The sequence below is a fragment of the Macrotis lagotis genome, chromosome 1 (genome assembly GCF_037893015.1).
Source record: "Macrotis lagotis isolate mMagLag1 chromosome 1, bilby.v1.9.chrom.fasta, whole genome shotgun sequence".
Classification (NCBI taxonomy): domain Eukaryota; kingdom Metazoa; phylum Chordata; class Mammalia; order Peramelemorphia; family Peramelidae; genus Macrotis; species Macrotis lagotis.
The window spans coordinates 850017110-850041086 of NC_133658.1; the positions used below are offsets into that span (position 1 = coordinate 850017110).

The following is a 23977-nucleotide window of genomic DNA, read 5'->3' on the forward strand; positions in this document are numbered from 1 at the left end:
ACTTAACCCCATTGCCTTGCAAAAATCTAAAAAAAGTGGGGGGAAGAAAACCTCAAACAGAGTCGCAAAGAGTTGGACTTGACTAAAATAACTGAACAACAAAAGATCAGGAGAAAGCTCAACTCAGAGAAAGTATCAATTTGCCCCTAAGTAGCAATTGAAGGGGTTATCCATGAAAACCCAGAAATTTCCATTGTGGTCTTTCTGGAGCATGATAGTACGAAGTTCAGAAGGACCAGAAGATCTAAAAACAAGTTACCTCTCTGCCACTTACTATTTCTTCAACAGTAGAGGTAATAATCTGTACACTACTAATTTCATGAGACTGCTTAATCATCATCAAAATGAATTAAGTGAAGCACCCTGGTGCAATGGAATGGGAGATGGATTTGTAATTTGAGGACTTGGGTTCAAATCCCTGTATTGCCATTTAATATCTTGGGAAATACACATTTCCTGTCCTTGGCCTTTGTTTCCTTATCTGCAAAATGGGGGATTAGACAAGCTTACCTCTAAGCTCCCTTCCTGTTCCACATCTATGAGCTTATGGGAAAAAATGTTTTGAAAACTGAAAAGTGCTGTAGAAAGACAAGGGTTTATTTTCATCTTTATCAATTAGCTCCCCTACTGACATGCTCTTCTGATGCCTCATCAGGTATATAGGTAGGCAAACACAAGATAATTTGAGGAGGGAAATAATGCTAATAACAACTAGGGAGAGGAGAAAAGGATCAAATAAGGTTTCCTGGAGGAGGTGAACCCTAAGCAAAGCCTCTGAAGAAAGAGGAAGATTTTGAAAGGAGAAGATGAGAAGGGAATTTGTGGTTCCAGACATGAGCCCAGAACACAAGCTTGTACAAGGGCAATGAGGAGAGAGAAGTAAGCTAAAAAAAATTCTCTTTGTGAGTTACCTTCCTTTTCCAGATAACATAGAGCAGTAGGCATGTATAAGTTTTTAAATAATCGCCAAAATCCCCCAGTATCCTACCAAAAAAAGAAAAAAAAAATCACATCAGAACCCTTATCAGATGATCAGACTTCTCTAAGAGTGTCTCTCCACCAAGGAGCTCACAGGTTATGATAGATAAACTGGTATAGACACATACCCATAAGTCACATAGACAGCAGAATATAAGAGTAAGGAAGGAGCTGAGAAGTTCACCTGTCAAAGATGGGCGGATCCAACTCAACATAGATTAGGGGCAAATGTGCCTCAGAGACTGGAAACCAGAGTGACCTTTAACAAAATAACAACAATAAGAATAAGATATTTCTCTGAAGATTTACAGTTTACAGAATCTTCCTCTGGTCTTCCTCCCCAGTGAGCTGGTCAGTGCAAGCACATAATCCTTATTTTACAGATGAAAAAACTCAAGCTCAGAAAAGATTGAGTGACTTGACCAAGAATTAGAGAAAGTAATTGATTCCATATGTCCTGTCCCAACTTCAGGACCTCTCCTCCTCTCTGCCATGTTCATATTTATCTACACTTCACATCCACTATCTCATTTGATTCTTATGTTAGCCCTATGCTATTTTTTTTTTTTGCAACTGACAAACATGGATTTATTTGGGATCTTTGTACATTTAAACCAGTGAGTTGCCTGGCTCCAAGCACACATTTTTGGTCTTTAAAGTGACAAAAAAGAGACACCCCAGCCCCCAGTCCCCAGCCCAGGCCTGTCCTCCTTGCTTGGCCAGGCCCCTCAGAGCACCAGGCCACCCTGGATGCCCAGCCTGGAGGAGGAAGAGTGAAGCATGTGAGTGGGGGAGGGGCAGCAGGGGGGCAGGGGGGACTCACCTTGACTAGGGTGATAGGAAGGAGGCATTGGGAGATGGGGCTGGGGGTCCTATTCAAAGCAGCAGCAACTTGTTCAACTGGGTCCCTTCTTGTCCTGTGGATCTAAGCTAATTGGATATTTATATATTAACCTTATGGTAATAACAAGCATTATTGATCCCATTTTTCAGATGAGGATTGTCTGAAGCTCAAAGAAAGGGAATGAGTTTCAGTTTTCTTGTTGTAGCTCTAACATTTGATGATTCTTAGACTCTTCTAGGCAAGACAGTAACAGCTCTAAGTTTCAATTTCTTCAGATATGATAATGTTTGTCCTTCATTTGCAAAGAAGACCATGACATCAGAGAGGTGATGCCATGATAAGCACACGAATTGGATTTGACTAAAAGGGAGTTGTGCTAAGTCATCAGCCTCACTTTCTCCTTCTGAGTCATCTGGATCCAGTGGCCAGATAGGAATCAGGACGACTGGAGGTGGCCCTCGATTCGAGGTAATCAGAGTTAAATGCATGCCCAAGGTTACACAGCATGTAAGTGCCAAGAGACTGAGGTCAGATTCTGACTCCTGTCCTCCTGACTCCAAGGCCAGCACTCTATCCACTTCACCATCTAGCTTCCACCCAGATATTGAAAAGAAGAAAGTAGACAATTCGTTCCAAGGTCCCATGCAGCTCTGGACCTCTAAACCGCTGCTCCTAGGACCCCCCCCCTTTTGCTGGCTGCAAAGGTTCCTGCTCCTCCCTGTCTCCAGATTTAGTTCTTCCTCAAGGATATGTGCTGGTGAATATGATGACTTACTTTACTAAAAGGTTTCTCCACCTCCATCTACCTTCCTACCCTAGAAAAATGTCCACTCCCTAGCCCTGACCACTATTTTTGGAGGAGGGCAGCTATCATTGATGTACCCCCATCTCTGTTCACTTTGTTCTTCCCCGCATCTCCAGCAGTGAGCTCATCTCTGGCTGGCTATGTTGTCCCTTTCATTTTCAGTTCCCCTTTAGGTGTTGTTTCCCCCCATTAAAATAGAAGTTCTCTGAAGGCAGGAACTGTCTTGCTGGCTTATCTTTGTATGCCTGTCATATAAAAATAATTAATAAATGTTACATCTATTTATCAATTTATCACAGGGATTCTTAACCTTGGGTTCATGTTCTTTTAAAATCTATTTTGGGAACTATGTTTCAATATCATTGGTTTCCTTTATCATCTGATGAATTTTATTTTTAGGCATTTACAAATATCATTCTGAGAAGAGACCCATAGACTTCACCACACAACAACAGGTTCCATGATAGATCAAAACGGTTAAAAACCCTTTATCTGGAAAGGACCTTAGAGCACAGGATGACAGGGCTGGGAGGGGCTTTAGATCACAGAATAACAGAATTGGGAAGGACTCCTAGGACACAGAAAGAACCTTGAAACCTAGAATATCAGGGTGGGAAAAAAATTCTCAAAACATAGGAAATAAATTTCAGAACTGAGAAGATTCAAGCTATAATAATATATTAGGAAGGAATTTTAGAGAATTGCTGGTCCAATGGCATTATTTTACAGATTAGAAAAATAAAGACTCTAATTTTTTATTTTGCTTTGTTTTAACTACAAGGAACAAATAACTCAATACCCTTTTGGCAATAAGGGTAAGTGACTCAGTCCCTTAAAATCTGATGACCAGGCTCTAGCACATAGATGAGTACCATAGAACCAATTTGGGAAATAAGCCAGTCTAAAATCACCTTCTTCTACAGGTTGGTTTGAGGAGGCACCAACACGAGCTTCCACCAGTAGACCACTGCCAGCTGTTTTCTGTTCTCTTGATGTGCTCCATCACCAGGAGTATGAGCAACAGAAGTCCCCAGGACTACTTTCAATCAGCTGCCTGGATGGGGTGGCCTTTGCACCTGTCCAGACCCTCCCCCAACCAGTCAAGATCAGGCAGGTGTGTTTGGGAAAGTATACTGAGAATCTTGCCCTGTACATGTTCCCAGGCTCAATTACAGGCTCAATTTTCTTTTCTGTTTAATCCCCAAATCAATATGTGTTCATACATATTTAATCGGGAGGCTGTTTTTATTAGAGCGTGGATTAGTTTTACATCTCTCTCCCACTGCTTAGAATGCATTAGCCATTCACAAAGGAGACAAGCAAAGTGACTGAGGAGGGGGACAGGCTGAAGTCCCCAGCCCAGACTCGAAGAGTTCTATCCTCCATGGCACATAGTACAAACTGTGCCCCGCCCCAGTTATTCCATTGCTCAAGAGGAAAGACAAGAGCTCGAGCTGCCTCCTATCTCTCTCCTCCTTCAAAGCAGAGCCTATACAACCCTATCCTTCACTAACACACAAAAGCTCTAAAATAGAAGAACTAGGATGGTAAAGGACCTTGACTCTATGCCACATGAGCATCAATAAAGAAAGTGAAAATGCTCAATCTGGAAAAGAGAAGATGGGGAGAAAGAGAAAGAAAAAATAGACATCAGAGTTGTCAAGACTTGGAAGAAGGTTTAGATTTATTGTTTGATCTTAAAGGAAAGAACCAGGATAAATTGACCTAAATTACAAAAAGGCAAATTTGGATGATGTCACAAGCAAAGCATAATTAGAACTGTCCAAAAATGCAATGAGATGCCTTAGGATCATAGGATCAGAGATCAGAGATTTAAATCCCAACTTTAGAGGTCATCTATGCCAAACTTCTTGTTATAGATAAGAATCTGAAACCCAGAATAGGTTAAATGATTTTCCCAAGGTCACACAAGTAGTGAATAGCAAATCTCACAAATCAAGGCTCATTCACAAGCTACCAGGACTCTACCACTTTCACCTCAGAATTCTGTACCCAAATATATCATCACTCTCTCCCATTCATTCTCTCACTAACTCACAGCTACTATTCTAACACTCTTTGACTCATATCTAAGGATGTTTAACAACTGGCTATGGAGGGTGAGAAATGTATGCATAACACACTTTTAAGTTTAATCTGCATGTTTAACATTTTTCCAAAGCTTTGTTAAGTATAGATAATCTACAATCAATAAAACCCTTATTTGTAAAACTTACCTATTTCCAATATGTAGATGACACACTGAATATTTAACAATCAGCTTTCCCAAGTCAGTTCCAGCGGGCATCAGCACATCCTTGTAAAATGATACCATTCATTTATGGTTCCAATCATAATGCTACTCTTTGTTCCACACTCCATTCTCAAAAATCTATACTCCACATTCAAAAGCAAGGTCTCACATGGCAACTCAAAACAAGAACTACCAATGCTATCTTTTCTGTAACCTGGAAGGCATTTCCTAATCATGATCAGTCACAAGTTCCATTCTTATATCAATGCATTCTTACATCAGTAGCTGCCAGAATTTCAAGTAGGTCATCTCAAAACCTACTGTCCTACACATTGTAGTGATTTAATAAATTCTTGTGAAATTATTGAAGTGAATTAAAGTTAAATAGTACATATTGATATGGGGGTACCAAGTTCAGGAAGACAAGGAGAAACTGAAGCAGTATTTCTGAAGAGACAGGCAATGAGAATATCAAAAAATCTGAAGCTATTCAACTCAACATGATCCATAGATGAAACACTGAGGCAAGAATGGAGATCAAAGGAACCCAGAGTCAAACGCTGCTGGAATCATAATCACAGTGAAAAGTGAACAGAAATGGGGAGAGAGGTTCAGTAGTGACCATTGGGTTCTTTGGAAGCCTTTTGAATGTGTTCTGCCAATTACTTACCAACCAATACCAGTCTGACATTCTTGATGTTGAAATACTCATAAGCAAGCTTCCCAAGCCCTATAGCCCATTGGTGAGGTGATTTGAATGTTTCTTTCTCTCTTTGGGCTCCAACTTCATCCTTGGTAAAATGAGAAGGCTGAAGAAAATGATAACTCAACCACTGTGGTGCTATGTCCTAATGTCCTAATGTGCTTTCCTGCTTTGTCCTTCTCTGTGGCTTGGACTTTCTATGTTCTAAGGGTCCTTCCAGCACTTATAATCTATCATTTTTCTATAACTTTTTGGTATTCAAAGCATCATCATACCTATTTTACAGATGAGGAAAAGGTGAAGTTCAAAAAATGAATAAAGGTGCTTAATATCTTCAATTAATAATTCCCAGTCCAATCCCAGCGATACTCTGGGATGCTGGGGGAGGACAGAGGTAGTGACCACACCCAATGACTTACCTTTGTGAGGTTTCTGCAACAGCCACATATTTTGTTTTCTAACTCAGAGACAGTGCCAATAAGAATAAATTAGCACCCTTCCCCAGTATGACAACCATCATGTTCAGCCCTTGCTGGTGGTCCAGCTGCTATATGCTTCCTCACCAGGGAGCTCACGTGGCCACATCTGTCTCAGTTAACCATCAAGGACAGAGAGGAGGATGAGGACAAGAAAGGGGAAAGAATAGTTTGCCCTGGAGCAGAGAAAAATAGCTTCCCACTTTTTTCATCTATGGGAGTTTCGGTACCTCAATTTGCCTCAATTTTCCTTTTCTGAAATGGGTCAGTAATTCTTTCATACTAACAGACACAGACACACACACACACACACACACACACACACACACACACACACACCCCTTCTCTCTTCCCCACAAAAATTGGGTCTAGGTGATGGGAGTGGCCAATATGGATCATAGAGGGAATGCAGAAGCTGGCCCCTGTTCCCTGGGAAGCCTCTACCTCTTTTCATTACCTCTCCAGTGTCCTGAAGGGACATCACCTAGGATAGATTTTCAAAGAGGGATTCAAAGCCCCCTAGGTTTCACACTGAAGATTCAGTTTTCATCTCTACTTCCCAGAGCCCTTTTCTGGGAAAGTAGATAGTTCACTTGATCTGGAATCAGAAAGACCTGCTTTCAGTTTTGACCTCAGACAATAACTCTGTGACCCCAGGCAAATCATTTAGCTTCTGCTTCAGTTTCCCAATCTGTAAAATAAGACATCTCTCACAGGGCTGTTGTGAGTATAAAACTAGATAATATTTGCCAAGTTCTTTGCGGCAAACCTTAAAACACTTTATAAATGCTAGCTGTCATAGAAATGTCAATCAAATAGCAGTTGGAAGGAATTAGTCACTGTTCTTATTAATAGTTTACAACCAGAGAACTTTATGAGTCCAAAGACATTTACATCCATCACCTTATTTGACCCTTACAACACCCCTATCTGCAAAGCCTCAATTATCATTCCCATGTTGAGGCCCTGAGGAGAATGATGTCTCTTCCAGAGGCATGCCTGGCCAGTATTGGCACATCTGGATTCCAAACTGCATGGCAGTAGATCACGTCCATAGAAATTGGAAGAATGGGTTCTGTTTCCTGAGAGTGATCCCCATCAAGGACCAATTTCTGAGGGGGGGGGGGGCTGAATGACCTCTGACCTATGAAGCTGAACCTGCTGAGCCCGAGAAAATGATGCAGGAATTCAATTCTTTCCATATCACGTTTTCTCTTTTACAGAAGGGAGGGAGGAAAGGAGAGAGTGAGGGGCTTCCGCGGATTCCATTCTATTCAGAGGGATAGAAAGGGGGTGTCAGGGGGTGTTTCGTTCTCACTGTCGAGGAAACTGAAATCACCCTGGACCAGCAGGGCACCCCTCCCCCTAAGCCCTCCGCCCCTGCCTGCGCCCCACCGCCCGCCAGTCCCCGCTGGCTCTAACCATTTGGCAGTGTTTCACGACAGAATTAATTTCAGAACAAAATAGAGAACGTAGGCCGGGTGATTCCTCATTTAGCTGTCAGCTTGGGATAAGAAATGTCTCAGAGAGAAGACCCAGGGGAAAGAAAAAAATTGGATAATGATAAATTGTGAGCGAAACACAGCAGAGAAACTGGGCGCCGCCGCAGCTCCCCCTCCGCAGAGCCATGGGTTCCGAGCCATTGACGTCCTAAGTTCGCGGAGACTTCTCCTTGGCACCCCTCTGCTCTTCGGGAGCCCCGCTTGGTCAGGGCGTGCCCAAGCCGGGCTCGGTACTTGGGCCCTGCCGCCGGCTAAGACCTCTAGCCGCCTCTCCATCTTCCCCTTTCCTCTCCTCTGCCCCTCCCTTCCCTCTTCCCCTGCCAGTTCCTCTCCCCTTCTCCTTTTTCCTCTTTCCTTTTCTCCATCCCCCCTCAATTCCTCTCCCCTTCCCTTTTCCTCTCCCTCTTTTCTCCTTCCCTTTCCTTCTCTCAATTCCTCTCCCCTTTTCCCTCTCCCTTTTCCCTTTTCTCTCTCTTTCCTCCTTCCTTTCTTTTTCCTCCCTCTAGTACCCTTTCTTTTTCCCCTCTCTTCACTCCTCCCCCTTCCATCCTCTTCTCTCCTTCCCTTCTCCATTGTCTCCTTTTTTTCTCGCCTCTCTCCCTCCCCTTTTCATAATAGGATCCCCAACCTACAGTGGCCCCTCCAACTTCTCTACCCTCCTACTATGCCCAGAGGAGAGGTCTCTTTATTGCAGAACAAAAAATATACATACATTCATATATAGATAGATGGCAGATAGAAAGATAGATAGATAGACAGAAATTAGATAGATAGATAGATAGATAGATAGATAGATAGATAGAGATAGAGATATGTAAAAATTCTAACAGCACATTCAGGAGGGGGGAGGGAGAGAGAATATCGCATTCTCCCAGTGATAATTGTCAACTGCCTGCATCTTAAATGAATGTTTTGCAAAAACGGGACTTTGTCCAAGTGTACATACAGTAGCAGCAAATGAAAAGAAAGACAGCTTTCGAGATTAGAAGTTGTTTGGCCTCCCCGGGAAGAAATAAGAGTAAACACTCCCTTTTGGAAAGCTTAGTCATTCCCAATGTTATGGCACTTCAATAATTAGGGGGCTTTGACAGGGTTGAGCTGAGTCCACCGCCCTCTCTCCCAGCTGCACCTGGAGAGAAGAGGAACTGTCCGCCTCAGCTGAGCAATCGCAGCCCTCATGTTCAGACAGGCAACCGGCTGGATGGATAGGGAGGGAGGGAGTGGTCTCACAATCAGGATGGAGCTGGCTCCCGATGCTGCTGCCTTCTCTGCTTTCTACTCCGTAAAAGTCCTTTCACCTCTCTTAGCCTCAGTTTTCTCATCTGTAAAATGGGGGGGGGGTAAAAAACCCCCACCTACCTCAGAGGATCATTGTGAGGATCCAAGGGAGAGAATATGGACAGTGCTTTGTGGTCTTTAAAGCACCGTGATGTAAATGCTAGCTATTTTTGTCTTAGAGACCAGGAAAATCCCTGTGACTCGGAATCAGTTAGATGAGGACTTCTTAACCTGGAGTCCATGGACCTGTCCATGGATAGATTTCAGAAGCCCCATGAACTTGGATGAAGAAAAAACATATACATCTTTAATTCAATATAAGTGCTTTCCTTTGTAATCCATTTTTGCTTATTCATTTATACATTTAAAACATGATTCTGAAAAGGAATTCAGAGGCTTCCCCAGACTGTCAAAGGGGTCCATGAAACACATTCAAAAAAAGGTTAAAAACCCCTGTTTTCTATCAAGCCTGTGTGAAGGCAGGAGGATGGACATAATGACCTCTTGGTATCTATCCCATCTAGGGAAGTAATATGAAGTTTGGTAAGGAAAGCATTGAACTGGAATCAAAAAACCATGGTACTAGTTCTAGCTCTGCCAATGACTCACTGTCAAGTTTGCTCCTCTCTGGACCTCAGTTTCCTCATTGACAAATTAAAGGTAATGATACCTGCAGTGCCTTTGCAGTGTACCTATAAAGAACTCAACAAATGTATACTATCAACATTTTTGGGATTCCCCACCAAGTCCTGAACCTTGCTGGCTAGCATGGTGTCTATGAGAAAGAAGGGGTTAGACAGATATAGTATTCATCATGGAGGCAGGCAAGGGAGATGCTGAAACCAGCCAGTCCCAATCATCCAGGGGAAGGTAACCTTTTTTTCTTCCAAGGGCCTTTTGGATATTTATAACATCATTTGAGAGTCATATAGAATTATCAACTTAAAAATTAGCCTGCTACATGTGGTCATACATTTAATTGACTCACTCCTAAAAATCTCCTAGATTTAGTGAATTTCAAGTCCTGCCTGCAGTTATCATGGCAGTGCTAGATCTAATGATTTTGTTGACTTTATAGGTCTACTGGCTGGATGTTCCCATCAGAGTTAGTTCAAATGTCATCTCCTTTGGGGAGTTTTTCCTGATTTGCCTAGTTGCTAGTTAATAATTTTCCATCTATTTTGTATTCACTTATCTGTGCAAATGTTCTTCTCAATCCAATAAAATGTTGAAGAAGTTCATTAGGGTAGACATGTCATTGGACCTAGAATCAGAAAGATCTCAGTCCAAATCCTGACTCAGTCATTTACTAGCTGAGTGACCTGGGCAAGTTACTTAACCTCTATGGACCTTCCTCATCTGTAAAATGAAGAGGTTGGAAATCTGTCCTCCACCGTAGCTTCTAGCTCTAAGGATAAGACCAGGAGACAGGTAGGTGGTGCAGTGGGTAGAGCAGCAACCCTGGAGCCAGGAGAACCTGAATTCAAATCCAGTCTCAGACACTTGATATTTACTAGCTCTTTGACTTTGGATAAGTCACTTAACCCTATTGCCTCACAAAAACTAAATAAATAAAGATAAGATATGATCCTGTTATTCTAAGTTCTTTGAGGGTAGGATGTGTTTCTCACTTTGTCATTTTATCCCCTGTGCCTGGCAAAGTGCTTTGGTTTTAGGAGGCTGCACTTCATGGGGAATAGAATTAAAATGATGTTAGCTGAAATAAGAAAAGTAGCATGGAAAAAAGAGAACCTTGGGAAATGTAAAGTTCAGCAGGAGGGAACCTGGCCAGCCCTCTGAAAGATTGGCAGCCAGGGAAAGGGAGCGAAGCAATTTTCCTTGGATGCCCCTAAAGAAAAATATATATGCGACGTATATACAAATATATAAAAAACACCAGGCAAGTTCATCAATAAAGAATGCAGCTCATTACTCTAAGCCTGTCCTTGGCTAGGAGTTGGAGGCGATGGATTTTCAGAGGTGATGCATGGGAATGTGAGTGGAGCGGACTGGACGCATGGAAGAATAGAATATAGATTTCTATAGATTAATCATTTGTCATTTCTGCCACGCTGCATGCACACACTCCCTTCCCTACATAATACCCACCACCAAAGGGGCACAACCCAAATGGTCTTCTATCAACAATTAAGCACATTTGCATATGCATGCATGTACAAACATAGTCATATGTAGGCACCCATACATGCATATTTCTTTATAGACAAACTGATGTGTAAAGACAAGCACTCTTGTTCAGATACATGCTCATTCACATACACACAAGTATGTACTCATACATATGTGCACACACACACACACACACACACACATATATATATATATACACACAAAATTCATTTCCCTACCACCTTTCTAGTTTGCTTCTCCCCTCTTCCCAGTTTTTCCTCCTCCTGTCTGCTTTGATAAACCTAGGGACAGACACCCAGAATCTTCTTTTCTCTTGTCCTGAGAGACCCCCAGCAAGGCAGGGCCAGAAGACAGCTGATGTGCCCTAATCCTATTTCTCTGTCCTTGGGAAATTATATATCACTTTCTCTTTTTTTGTTTTGGGTTTTTTTTTTTTTCTTATATTACTGGATTCCTGAGCTCTAGTGACTAAATCTCTGAGGACAGAATAGACTCAGGAATTCTCAGAGATAGAAGGGATCTTAGAGGATCTTATGTAGTCCAGCTTCCTTCCTATTCAAGAATCTCTTTTATGACACTTTAATAGCTACTACTTGAACACTTCAAATGTTCTAGGGAGATCACTACCTCATTAATCGGTCACATTCACATTCAGAAAACTAAAACAGTATAGAATTGTTGGAGAAGAAGCAAACACTTGCCAGAGATATTGTTAAGGGAATTCTTAGAATGGTGGATGGAAGAAAAGGAATAGTTTATCACTTTGGTCCTCCTTTTATGTTAATCAATGAAACTAAAGCCAATAAAAGCTGGAAGGGACCATCTTGTATTTCTTCCCTCCCCATTCTCTATCACCAGAGACTTGACTAGTGCATTTGGATGTCTTTCTGCCTGGATTCCATTCAATTGCCTATTTCTCTTTCTGGGCAGAGTTAACAATTAGACATGAAGGGGAGATGATCAAGGATAAATCCCCCAACTTTGAAAACTAATTTTGGAACCACCAAATCTGAAGGTAGAAGAGAGTGTGGAGTCCGCTGATTTCATGGTCTGGCACAGTCCCTGACAAATTAGTTCTTTCCTAGTCCCAGAAGATTGTTCTTCAACCCCTAGTATCATTGTCTTAGCCACAATTCATAAATTTCTGGTTCTCTCAGCCAAACAAACTCAGACAAGCATTGGCCTTGATGTCAGAACTGGATTCAAACGCCGTTTTTGACACTCACTAACTCTCTGACCTAAGGAAACAGATCTGGGGTTCAGTTTACTGATCTAGAAAATGGAGGTAGCAATATTTGTACTATTGACTTGATTTTATTGGTTGTGAGGAGCACAGGACCATAGATTTAGAGCTGGAAGACACTTTAGAGGTCTCATAGTTGACAGCTTAACTGTCAAAGCTCCCTAATTATTGAACTGCCATAACATTAGGAATGACTAAGCTTTCCAAAAGGGAATATTTATTCTTATTTCTTCCCAGGGAAGCCAAACAACTTCTAATCTTGAAAGCTGTCTTTCCTTTCATTTTCTGCTCTTCAAGTTCCCTGATTTTTATGGATGAGGAAACTGGGACCCAGGAATGTTAAATGATTTGTCTGGGGTCAGGGATCAATTGGTCAATTGGTAAGTGATCAAATTGGAATTTGAACCTAGATCCTCTAGTTCCAAATCTAGCCCTCTTTGCCATCCTGCATATTCCAAATGAGTTGATGTAACAAAGTCCTTTGTAACTATAGAGTACTTGTTAATGTTAATTATTATTGATCATTATTATCCACAACTCTTCTTCCTAGAGTTTTTCCTTCTTTAAGTCACACACACACACACACACACACACACACACAAACACACAGAGCTCAACCAAGTTTCACACCTTCCACTTGGAAGGCAGAGCTCAGATCTTGGAATAGGATGAAGACAGGAGGAAGATGTGTTCATGTCCCCTATCTCTCAGCCCATTTCCCTTTGATCTTGGTAATACTCCTGGATTCTTGATGAGAGCCATTCCCTGCCTGCCTCGTCCTGCTTTCTTCCCATCTTTCTTTGAAGTCGTTAAGCAAAGATGGTTGCAAATTACACCCATTTCAGTCACACCAGGAGATCCAAGACTCTCCAATTGCTCTTTCCTCTTGTCATTTAGGCTGCTTTCTGCATAGGGGGGAGGTGCATGGCTCTCTGACATCCAGAGCTCCCATCAGTAGGTGAAGCTGGGGCAGCAAATTCAAGAGACAGAGAAAAGATGCCCAAGGGTCTCAAGGCATCAAGGAGGGGAAAAAAAACACCAACACAACTTTGTTTTTCCACTGACAACCCAGGAGATGGCCTTGTGCTAGCAAATCATCACTAGTCCCTGATGAAATGAGTTTACTACAACTACAGGTTTGTTTCTAAGGGTTTCAAGAGCTCCTGAGGGCTGGGGCAGTTCCTGACTCAACTGCCTTTAATTGTGAACTTGCATTTCTTGTAGATGTCTTTAATTTTCCATTTTGTGCTTTGTACTTTTCCCTTCTTCTTTTTCTGCTGAATCTAAAATGTTTGGAAGTCTGTACCAGACTCTGGTTATCAGAGGCAGAGAAGAGACCACACTAGTCACAGACTGAATAACCATCAGCTCTTTGGCTTGGGACTGCTAGTTATGATTCTACATGTCTGTGATAGTCATTGGCTATGGTATGGAATTCCACAAGCCAGCATTAGAGTGGGGAAGGAGGGGGTCACAGTACTGAATGAATACCATTTGCAGTCCATGGTTCAGAATAATGCACCCCCGTGTTTGATGTTGACTGCAAGCACAAAACATTTAAGGAATAATGGCTTAGACCACTGACCATGGTACAGAATTATCCCTGGACTGTGATTCCATTCAACAATTATGCAGCTACTAGAATCAATGAACCATTGTTGCTGATGCTAAAACAATTGATTTCACCTTTTTCTTTATCTGCCCATCCTGCACCCAATATTTTGAGAGTTGTATTCCACCTCCAGACAGCAGACATTCTGTGGGCAAGGCCAGGGTTCTACCTACAGTGACAATCCAAGCCAAAACACATTTTGAAAGCCTGGTAGTCAACCTTCCCCCAGATAATTACCAATTACTGCAGCCCCTTCCAGAGGCTGAGCAGTGTTTTCAGTAGGGGAGCTCTGGGGACTGTAATCACAAGAACACCTTTACAGAAATCATACTGCCAAAGACTGTGCTCCTCTTCCTGCCCATAAAGCATATGGGGAAAGGGGAGGTCCAAAATATCTAATACTATGAGGTATGGGGTGTGTGTGTGTGTGTGTGTGTGTGTGTGCATTCTGCTCATTCCCAGGTTTGTGGCTTCTAACCCAAAGCAGGTATCCCCTGCCCTCCTTGTTCCTGAGAGAGAAGAGTTTCCTTGGAGGGCTAAGTTTATTTGTGTGCATGTGTGCGTATGTGGTCAATAAGGTTATAAAATTCCAAACAAAATTCCATTTTGTTAATGGAATTAATGATGGCCTAGTTTCAGAGGTGGATTTTAGGTCAACAGTCCTTAGATGCCTGTCTTCTTCAATCATAACATTTGTAGAATCCACTCTAACTCTTTGGCAGAAAAAGATGAGAGACAGTAGCTATCACACAAGATCCTATAAGACAGAGGGAGATGCTTCCTTCCCTGAAAAGTATGGTCCTTTTCTCTCTGTACAATATTATAAGAAAGAGGTAATGTTAACATCCAGAAAATGGAAGTTCTTATCAACTTGTTTTGGGGGGGGGGGGATGTGGGGTTGCAAGACAATGGAGTTGGGTGACTTGCCCAAGGTCACAGAGCTATATAATAATTATTAAGTGTCTGACACTGGATTTGAACTCAGGTCTCCTAACTTGAGAGTTGGTGCTCTATCCAGCACTACCTAGCCACTCCTATCAAGTAGGTTTTAGTACCTACTCACATTAAATATAACTGCAGCAAAAATGTGATACAATTCCCATACTGGGGTCTTTTCCTAAGGGAATAGCATTCTCTTAGGTACCTCAGATCAAGGTGTTGTCAGTAAACATATGCAAAGAGTGTATACATGCTCTGGACTTTTAGACCACATCAGAAGCAACATAGATGATAGATAGGTAGAAAGATAGATAGATAGATAGATAGATAGATAGATAGATAGATAGATAGATAGATAGATAGATGATAGATAGATGATAGATCGATAGATAGATAAATACATAGATACATAGATACATAGATAGACAGAGAGATAGATGATAGATAGACAGATGGATGGATAGATGGATAGATGAATGGATAAATAAATAATTTTTCCCCACAATAGCCCAGTGAGATAAAGAATCAATAACCCCATTCTATGGGAAAAGAAACTGAGGCCCAAAGAGATTAAGTAACTTTCCCAAAGTCATATGGTAATAATTGACAGAGAAGGAACTAGAACTCTGGTCCTCTGATTCCAAATACAGCACACACTGAAAAATATAAAAAATAAGACAAATGCCTAAGTAATTCTTTACTGCTTTTGCAAACCTCTCCTGGAAACACATAGTGGATAGAGTTCTAGAAAATATGGGCTCCAATCCTACCCCTTATACTTACAATCTGTATGATTCTAGTCAATTCTCTTAAACTGTCCCAGGCTCAGTTTCTCCAAAAGTGGGTTGAATTAGATAGCCCCTGGAGTCCCTTTTAGCTCTCAATGTATGATCCTATGATCCTAAGGGAGAAAAAATTTCCTGGGGCTAAGGGACCCAAGAACCTCCTCCTTTGTAGAGTTTAAAAAAATTAGTTGCTCCAAAGTATAAAGTTCACTAATTATATAATTCAATAAGCTGGGAAAACAGGTGAAGAGAAATGGAATAGATTTCTCTTCTTAAATACCAAGCAAGACTGCTGTGGAACAAAGATACTGTTCTTTGCATTTCATGTACAAGTTAGCCAGAAACCACTTTTTATTAATTTATGATTATTTTAAGTCCAGGCATTTTTGTGCTTAGAGAGAGAAATGTCCAAGTTGACAGTATCCTCATATTCTCAGACATCTAACAGGAGTGATGTTGAAGTCAAGTCACAATTTATAAGATTATGAAAAAGGACTATTGTCAAGATTGAGCAAGGGCCCAAAATATGTTACAGTTTAGTTAATAGTTCTATGTATCATACAGAGTGATAGTTGTCTAGCTTTTGGCACACATTTGGAGAATCATGCTCCTGAAACCATCTGATCCTTCTTTGACCACTCCCTTCAAAGACTCTATAATAGCAGTTATTATCATTACCTGGGTGACCTTGGGCAAGTCACTTATTGGACCCCAGTATCCACATCTGTAAAAATATTAGGGTTGGACCAAGTGATCCCCATAATATTTTCTAACTCAAAATCTTCAATCCTTTGGAATTTAATGCCTGCCTCATCTAATCATTGTGAGACAAATACCTTATAAAATTGAAAGTACTATAGAAATTATTATGTGCAAAGCTTCTATAATCCCAAAGTTCTGTCTATCTGGAGAAAAGAGACTCATAGAAACTTAAGTATTTTAATACCAATTCATATTGATAAAACATTTTTCAGCTAAACAATGTGACAAACACATGCTTCCTCACAATAATTCACCAATGTTACTATATGATATCCATTTTATAGATGAACAAACTGAGACTTAGAGAAAGGCTTTAATTTAGGGACCATTGAATTGTAGAGCTAAAAATGATCTTTAAGATCATCTAATTCAACTTTCAATTTTACATTTTAGAAAACTGTGATTCTGGGAAGGAAATCAATCAATCCAACAATAAACATTTATTAAGTTCCTTCTATGTGGCAGGGACCCCATGATTTTTGAAATTCACTTCCATATAGTCTCATATTCTTCTTATTTGGCATTATGCCATAGTGTTCCATTACTTACTATGCCATCATTTATTCATCCATCTCCTGATCAGCAGACACATAGGTTATTCCCACTCTCTTTTTAATATTATAAATAATGCAGCTTTAAATAGCTCTTATGTAGATATGTCCTTTCTTTTTTTAAATGATCAAAAAAGCCTCTTCTTGTTTATTGCCAGATTTTGCTCTCAAAAGTCTGCAGTACAGAAAGACAAAAACCTCAGAATTGGAAGAGATCATCTAGTCTGACCCACACCTAAATAAGAATGAATTCTTGATATATCATTCAAGCTAGTTCTAACCTCCAGTGAGGCAGATCATTCTCACTTTAGGACAGCTCTAATTGTTTTCTTTTATCAAGTCCAAATCTGTCTTTCAATTTCTATCCCCTACCCTATTTCTGTTCTCTGTGTCAAATTGATCAAGTAAATACCTCTTCCCCACATCAGCCCTTTAAATACTTGAGAACCACTTCATGTCCTTCCCAAGTCTTCTCCTCTCCAGGCTAAATATACTCGTTTTGTTCTCACTGATGTCATGATCCTCTTCGAGAATGAAGGACAAACAACAATTCAGTTTCTTAGAGTCTTGTAGTTCGTCTAGGGTTTAAGGTAATGTTTTCCATATTCATTTTTTTTATTCTTATTTTTAAACAGCAAGGTCTAGGAAGTGGGTTATCCTGATATCCTTGCCATTCATTCATGAAGAAGGTGATGAATACTCAAAAAAAATCATAGGAAGGAACACAGCTTCCTGTTTGGAAAGGAAGCTGGCAGCAGAGAGGCAAGACAGCTATCATGGACTCTTTGCACCTAGCACTTGAAGCTAAAATCCAAACTTGACTCCCCCCAAAAAAGCCCATAGTGGGATTTTCTTAGTCAGTAGATGCCAAAGCATCTACTGAATCATCCCTAGGACAAGGGCTAAATAAATACATAGCTCTGAAGAAAGTATTCTGCAATACCACCAACAATGTAAGAGAATACCTGTTTGCCCATGGCCATGAAATCCTTTCCACAAACAAATCTTCTCCCCCAGCTTCAGAAGCTTAATGTCCTCTACCCACAGAGAGTACAACTTTCCTGGGTTGTTGTAAGTCATGAACAGTTGGCATACTCCCACTAATGCTCCCACTCACTCATCCACCCCGTGTGTATGCTCAGGGAATACAAACATTTGAACAGAAGTCTAGGCTGAGCATAATTAGGAAGGAAAATCTGCTGTTGCAACAAAAACTCAAAAACATGCCAGTATTTCTTCTTTCCAAAGACTAACATAAATCAGTTTGTATAATTTGGGATTGGGGATGATCTATGCACTAGGTTTCCTTCTTCTTTAGCCATATAACAACAGAGGGTTGACTAGATTAGATTTTATCAAGATCATTCTTTTGGGTTTCTCTCTCTCTCATTTTTTGAGTTCCCTCCATTTCTCCTAAGCATAACACACACACACACACACACACACACACACACACACACACACACACACACACAAACACACACACAATGTTAAATCTGGAAAGCCCTTAAAAACATAACATAAAATAGCAGAACTGGTAACTTAGAGCATAAAATAACAGAACTGGTAACTTAGAGCATAGAATTTCAGAGGTAAAATATGAATCTGATCATGTCACTCAATAAACAACAGTAGCTCCCTATTACTTCAAGGATCAAATATTAATTCCTGTTTGACATTTAAAGACCTTTGAATCTTAGGCTCAATTTACCTATCCAATCATTTTATGTAGCTTACACTATGGTTCAGTCAAACAGATATTGTCTTTGTATTTCCTAAGCCCAAAACAGTACCTGGCTCTTCGTATTTAATTTAATAATTTAACTTAATAAATGTTCTTATATTAATTGAGAGAGCTGAGAATAAAGAGAGAGATCTTAGAATAAAGACATATCTGAATGGAACTTTAGAACAGAGAATCTCAGAGAAGATGGGGTTAAAAATTAGAATCTAGAATGTCGGGGCTGGAAGGGACCTTAGAACAGATAACACCAGGGATGGACTGGTAAATATTTAATTACTAGATGATGGGTTGGGGGGTGGGGAGGGTTGATGACGCATGTTTTATTGACCTTTACTCCATTACTTTCTTAACTCTTCACAACCAACAGAACAATAAATCAAGTCCCAATTTGTAGCATTTGTCAATTTGCAAGGTATAAATTGAAAATTGAACAATTGACTCTCAGAGACTAATACAAACTGGTTACCCCTGGTCAGCAAATAGAACTAGGTGGCATTCAGACCAAGCCCCTTATTAAAGCAATGAGAAAACAGAGGTCCAAGTCAAGGAAATGACTTGGCCAAGATCACAAAGCAAGTTATCAGCAGGACCCTGAAAAGACCTTATGCCTTTCATTTCCAGTGCAGGTTTCTCTCCTACTGCACCAGTATGCTCTTCAGTGAATTTAAGAGCAATTAATGTAATCAGTGACTAAGTTTCCAACCAAAGTAATTTGGCACTAGTAGAGGACAATGAAGTCTACTGAAGACTTAGATTCTAGCCCAGGCTCTACCACTTGATCCCTGGCTGAGCCTCAGTTTGCTCAGCTGTGAAATGGGCAGAGCAACATTTGCACCCCTTCTCACAGAGTCATAAATGATTTATTCAATTTCAAAGTGCTATAGCAAAGTGTGTTATTATTCATGAGCTCATAGATTGAAGCCAGTGATTTCCCCACCTGTGTACCTCAGTCACCTCCAGGGCTGCAGAATGATTGCAAAGAGCCTCTGAATACACAAATAAGCAAATTCAGGTTGCATAAATAATCTCATGATGTATATTGAACATATAACTAAGCAAAGCAAGGCTGAATAGAATATTGCCCATATGCAAATGCACACAGGCTGTCATGATTGAAAAAGTACAAATTCATTTGAAAACATTATTGAATTAATAGTCATTTTTGGTCATCATTTATTTTCTCAATAGTGGTGAAGGCAGTTAGGTGGTGCATTGATGGAATGTCAGGCCTGGAGGTAGGAAGACTCATCTTCCTGAGTTCAAATCTGACCTTAGACATTTACCAACTATGTGACCCTAGACAAATCACTTAACACTGTTTGCCTCACTTTCTTCAGCTGTCAAATGAGCTAGAGAAGAGAACAGAAAACCACTTTAGTATCTTTAGCAAGACAGTCCCAAATCAGGTCAGGAAGAGTTGATCACAACTGAAATGACTAAACAACTACAATGGATATAATGGCTATCAGCTGGGGACTAAAAAATATTTTTATGTTGGGCACCTAAGAAATGGAACCAGGGCTTCTGTCTAAGGGATGGAAAATAAAAGTAGAGATGTCAGAAACTCATAATTTTCCTTCATATACCATTTCCCTTCCATAGGAAGAACTGCCCTGAGAGTTCTGCCACCTTTTCTATCTCTCCTATCAATGCAAGTAAATGTGTCCTAAGAGAATTAACTTTTTTACTAAAAGAAACTCAAAGAATCTGAAGTAGTTCTGATTAAACAGCAACCAGATTGGAAAATCCAGGTCTAGTTCAACTTGGGTAAGTCCTTTCATTTCACTAAGTCTCAGTTTATTTGGCTTAAGTGTGAGTAATAACAGGAGGAAGAGCTACAAGATCTACTGGGATAATCAAGTTCAGATGGTGCAGATGAGGAAACTAAGGCCTTCTCTCTTTACTGCTTCTTTCTCATCACTCCCATGACCACCATCTTAAGTCTTTATCACCTCTTACGTGAAATAGCCTCCCAATTTGTCTCTGTAGCTCCAGCCTCTCTCTTCTCCAATCCAACTATCAAAGCAATATTCTTGAAGCAGCACAATCTTTGACCATATTATTCCCTTCCTCAAGAACTTCCTACTACTTCTAAGATCAATTACAAACTCCTCTGGGTTTTGGAAGAGTGAGGCTAATAGCTTTGAGGAATTTTATCTCACTTAAATCTAGGTCATGTGCATGTTCAGACATCACTCTTATGCTGTCATTGGTTCCTCTTGAAGAATGAAGGATCAACAACAGCCCCTGTCTGACATTAAATGTCCTTACTGTTTGGCTCCATTCTACTTTTCTAAATTAATTTCACATTATTCCCCCTCATGCATAATACATTCTGGCCAAACTGGCCAGCTTACCGATCTTCATATGAGATCTCCACTTCTTGTCTTCATTCCTGGAATGTTCTCCTTCATCTCTTTTGACTACCAGTTCCAAATTTCCTATCACATTAAGCAAAGTTCCTATAAGGGACCTTTCCTCAACCTCCTACTGTCACAGCTCTCCTTAACACACTCAGTCAAAATCACTTTGTATTTGCTTTGTATTGATTTTGAATTTACTTTGGCCATAAATTTAGAAGTCATCTAGTCAAAATTTCTCATTTTACAAATAAGAAAACCAAGACCCAATAAGAAGTGACTTGTTCAAAACCAAGCATGGAATAAATGGTAACACAAGGATTGGAACCCAAGTACTCTGACTCCAAATCCAGACCTTTCTGATGTACTGTTTGCCTAAATTCCTTGAGGATAGGGTTGTTTTCATTTTTGTTGTATCCTCATTATCTGTCACAGAGTGCCTAGCAAATGAGATGATGAATGGACAGGCAGATGACTAGTTAGATGAATGGATGGATGGATGGATGGATGGATGGATGGATGGATGGATGGATGACATGACCTTCCCGAGGTGACCCAGATGATAAATAGCAGAGCCTAATTCTAACAAGGTTTTCTGGATCGAGAACTTGTGCTTTCTCCCCTCTGATGCAGTAAGTCACAGATAGGTTGGAGCAAATGACCTCTAAGGGCCCTTCCAGTTGGAAGAGCCCACCTCAGGCTAGAATTAAGATGCATTTTATCAATTAGTCACCTGGGTGTCATCAAGTCCTGGAGAAAATGTCCTGTCACTTGTGTTTCTGCCCCCTCCTCCTAATGCCTTTTCAAACAAAAAATTTATTTCCCTCTTCTCTCCTCGAGGCAGTTTAATGAATTCAAGCCTTCGGGGAGAAACAACAACGTGTTCCCGCTGCCAGAGAAAAATGAGAGGAGGAATAGTAAAGCGAATTTCTTTTTATTGACTTTTAGTGAGCTATTTAATCCAAACATCTCATTATCGGCAATATAAATATACTATATAATGGATTTTGCAATAAGAACAATTAGCTTTTGCAATTAGCATGAGAATAAACTTTCCTCAATTGCATGAAGAAGGCGAGGCCGCTATAAAATGTGCTTGCTGTTTAAAAAAAAAAAGGGAAAAGAAGTCTCTGAAATAAATAATTAAATTTTTTTCAGATGGAGGGGGAAGGGAACCCAATGCCTAGAGGCAGGATAATATATATCCTAGGGACAAACCCCACTAAGATCCTGGAAAGGAACCCCTCTGCTCACCTTCAACATTTGTGAGTCTTTCATTTTTCATGGCAGCTTCCTAATTAATCTGATTGGTTGCTATCCCTACAGTAATTATCAAAGCTTTTAATCAGTTTGTATACAGTCTAGGACAGTAGAGAGAGATCTGAACTAGAAAGCTGAGTCCTAATTCTGCTCTACCACTGTCTCCACTCAAGGACTCAGTTTCCCCATTTGTCAAATGAGGGGGGGTGGACACCATGATGTCCCAGGTTCCTTCCAACTCAAATACACATTGATTCTATGACGCTATAAGTAAGCTCTAAATCATCAATTCTTTGAAATACATCTTCTGTCTATGGAATCCCCAAAGTAGACATCAATCCTCTCCTTTTCATTTTCCAACCTATTTTCTACAAAAGCACTGTAATGTTGCCAAAAAAAAAAAAAAGAGCTGGATATGGAATGAGAGAACTTAGGTTCAAATTCTGCCTCTGTTACTTGCTAGATATATGTTCTTGGACAAGTCACCTCACTTTTCTCAGCTTTAGTTTACTCATCTTTATGATGTTTAGAGAACTAGATGTTTTCTGTTCTCTAAATTTGACTCTTTCCCCTAGGACCCTAGATTCTGATTTTTGAACTTTTACCTTATCTGATTGAAACCAAGACACCCCAACTCATCCCAGTCATTTCTAAACCATACTGAGTGTTTTCTTCCTTTAAAATGCAAGCTACTTGGGGTGGCTAGGTGGTACAGTGGATAGAGCACCAGCCCTGGAGTCAGGAGTAACTGAGTTCAAATCTGACGTCAGACACTTAATAATTACCTAGCTGTGTGGCCTTGGGCAAGCCACTTAACCCCATTGCCTTGCAAAAACCTAAAAAAAAATAATAAAATAAAATGCAAGCTACTGTTTGAGGATAGGGACCACCTTGGTTGCTTCTAGGGGAAAGAGGAAGAGGAAAAGCATGTATTGAATGCCAACTTAATACTGAAAAGTGCTTAGCATTTTATGGATATGATCTCATTTATATTTGTAGTCCTAGAATTTGACATAATATTAACACATAGTAGATGCTTAATAAATGTCTTCACTTATTTTCATCCCTTCATTCTATGATGTAAACTCCAGTGATAAGATACTCATTTAACTGTTGAACTGTTTTAGTTGTTAGCCTATACTTTCTAATATTGAATTGAAATATGCCTCTTTGTAAATAATATTAGCTAACATTTCACTGTTACAAATATTATCTCATTTGATCCTTGAAACAGCCCTTCAAAGTAGAAGTTATTCATCATACCATTTTATAGATAAAGAAACTGAGGCAAACAGAGGTCAAATGATGTGTCCAAGACCACACAGCTAGTATGTGTCTGAGGCCAGATCTGAACAGAGATCTTCCTGACTCCAAGGCCACAGTACCACCTAGTAGCCCCTTAATTACTTGACTCCTACCCTGTAACCCATTGTTCCTAAGACTTCCCTACTAGATCAAGTCTAGGTTTATAACTGCCACCCCTTTTACAGATAAAGACACTGAAATCCAAAAATGACTTGCCCAAGGTCATTCAAACAATTAATAGCAAATATGGGAATCAAATCTCATTCCTCTGATGTGAAAACCAACATTTTTTCACTATCCCTTCAACCAAAAAATATCTTTGTCCTGTCTGAAAATGCACACATTTGAAAACAGTGCTAATGTCCCCTCACCCTACTCATCAGTCTTCATTTTCTCCAGGGTACCCACTGCAAATGCTGCTACAA

At 40.3% G+C, this 23977-nt stretch overlaps 1 long non-coding RNA gene across 3 annotated transcripts in view; it reads right to left on the reverse strand.

Annotated features, from left to right (window-relative positions):
- Positions 1–17953, reverse strand: part of LOC141508713 (uncharacterized) — a 203217-nt gene extending 185264 nt beyond the window's left edge. For 2 of the 3 annotated variants that reach the window (XR_012474485.1, XR_012474483.1), the window contains exon 1: positions 15569–15826. This is a non-coding gene — a long non-coding RNA (uncharacterized LOC141508713). Of the gene's footprint in view, positions 1–15568; positions 15827–17848 lie in introns of those variants that run through there. The other variant, XR_012474484.1, reaches the window with a different exon arrangement.
- Positions 17954–23977: the final 6024 nt, after the last annotated feature.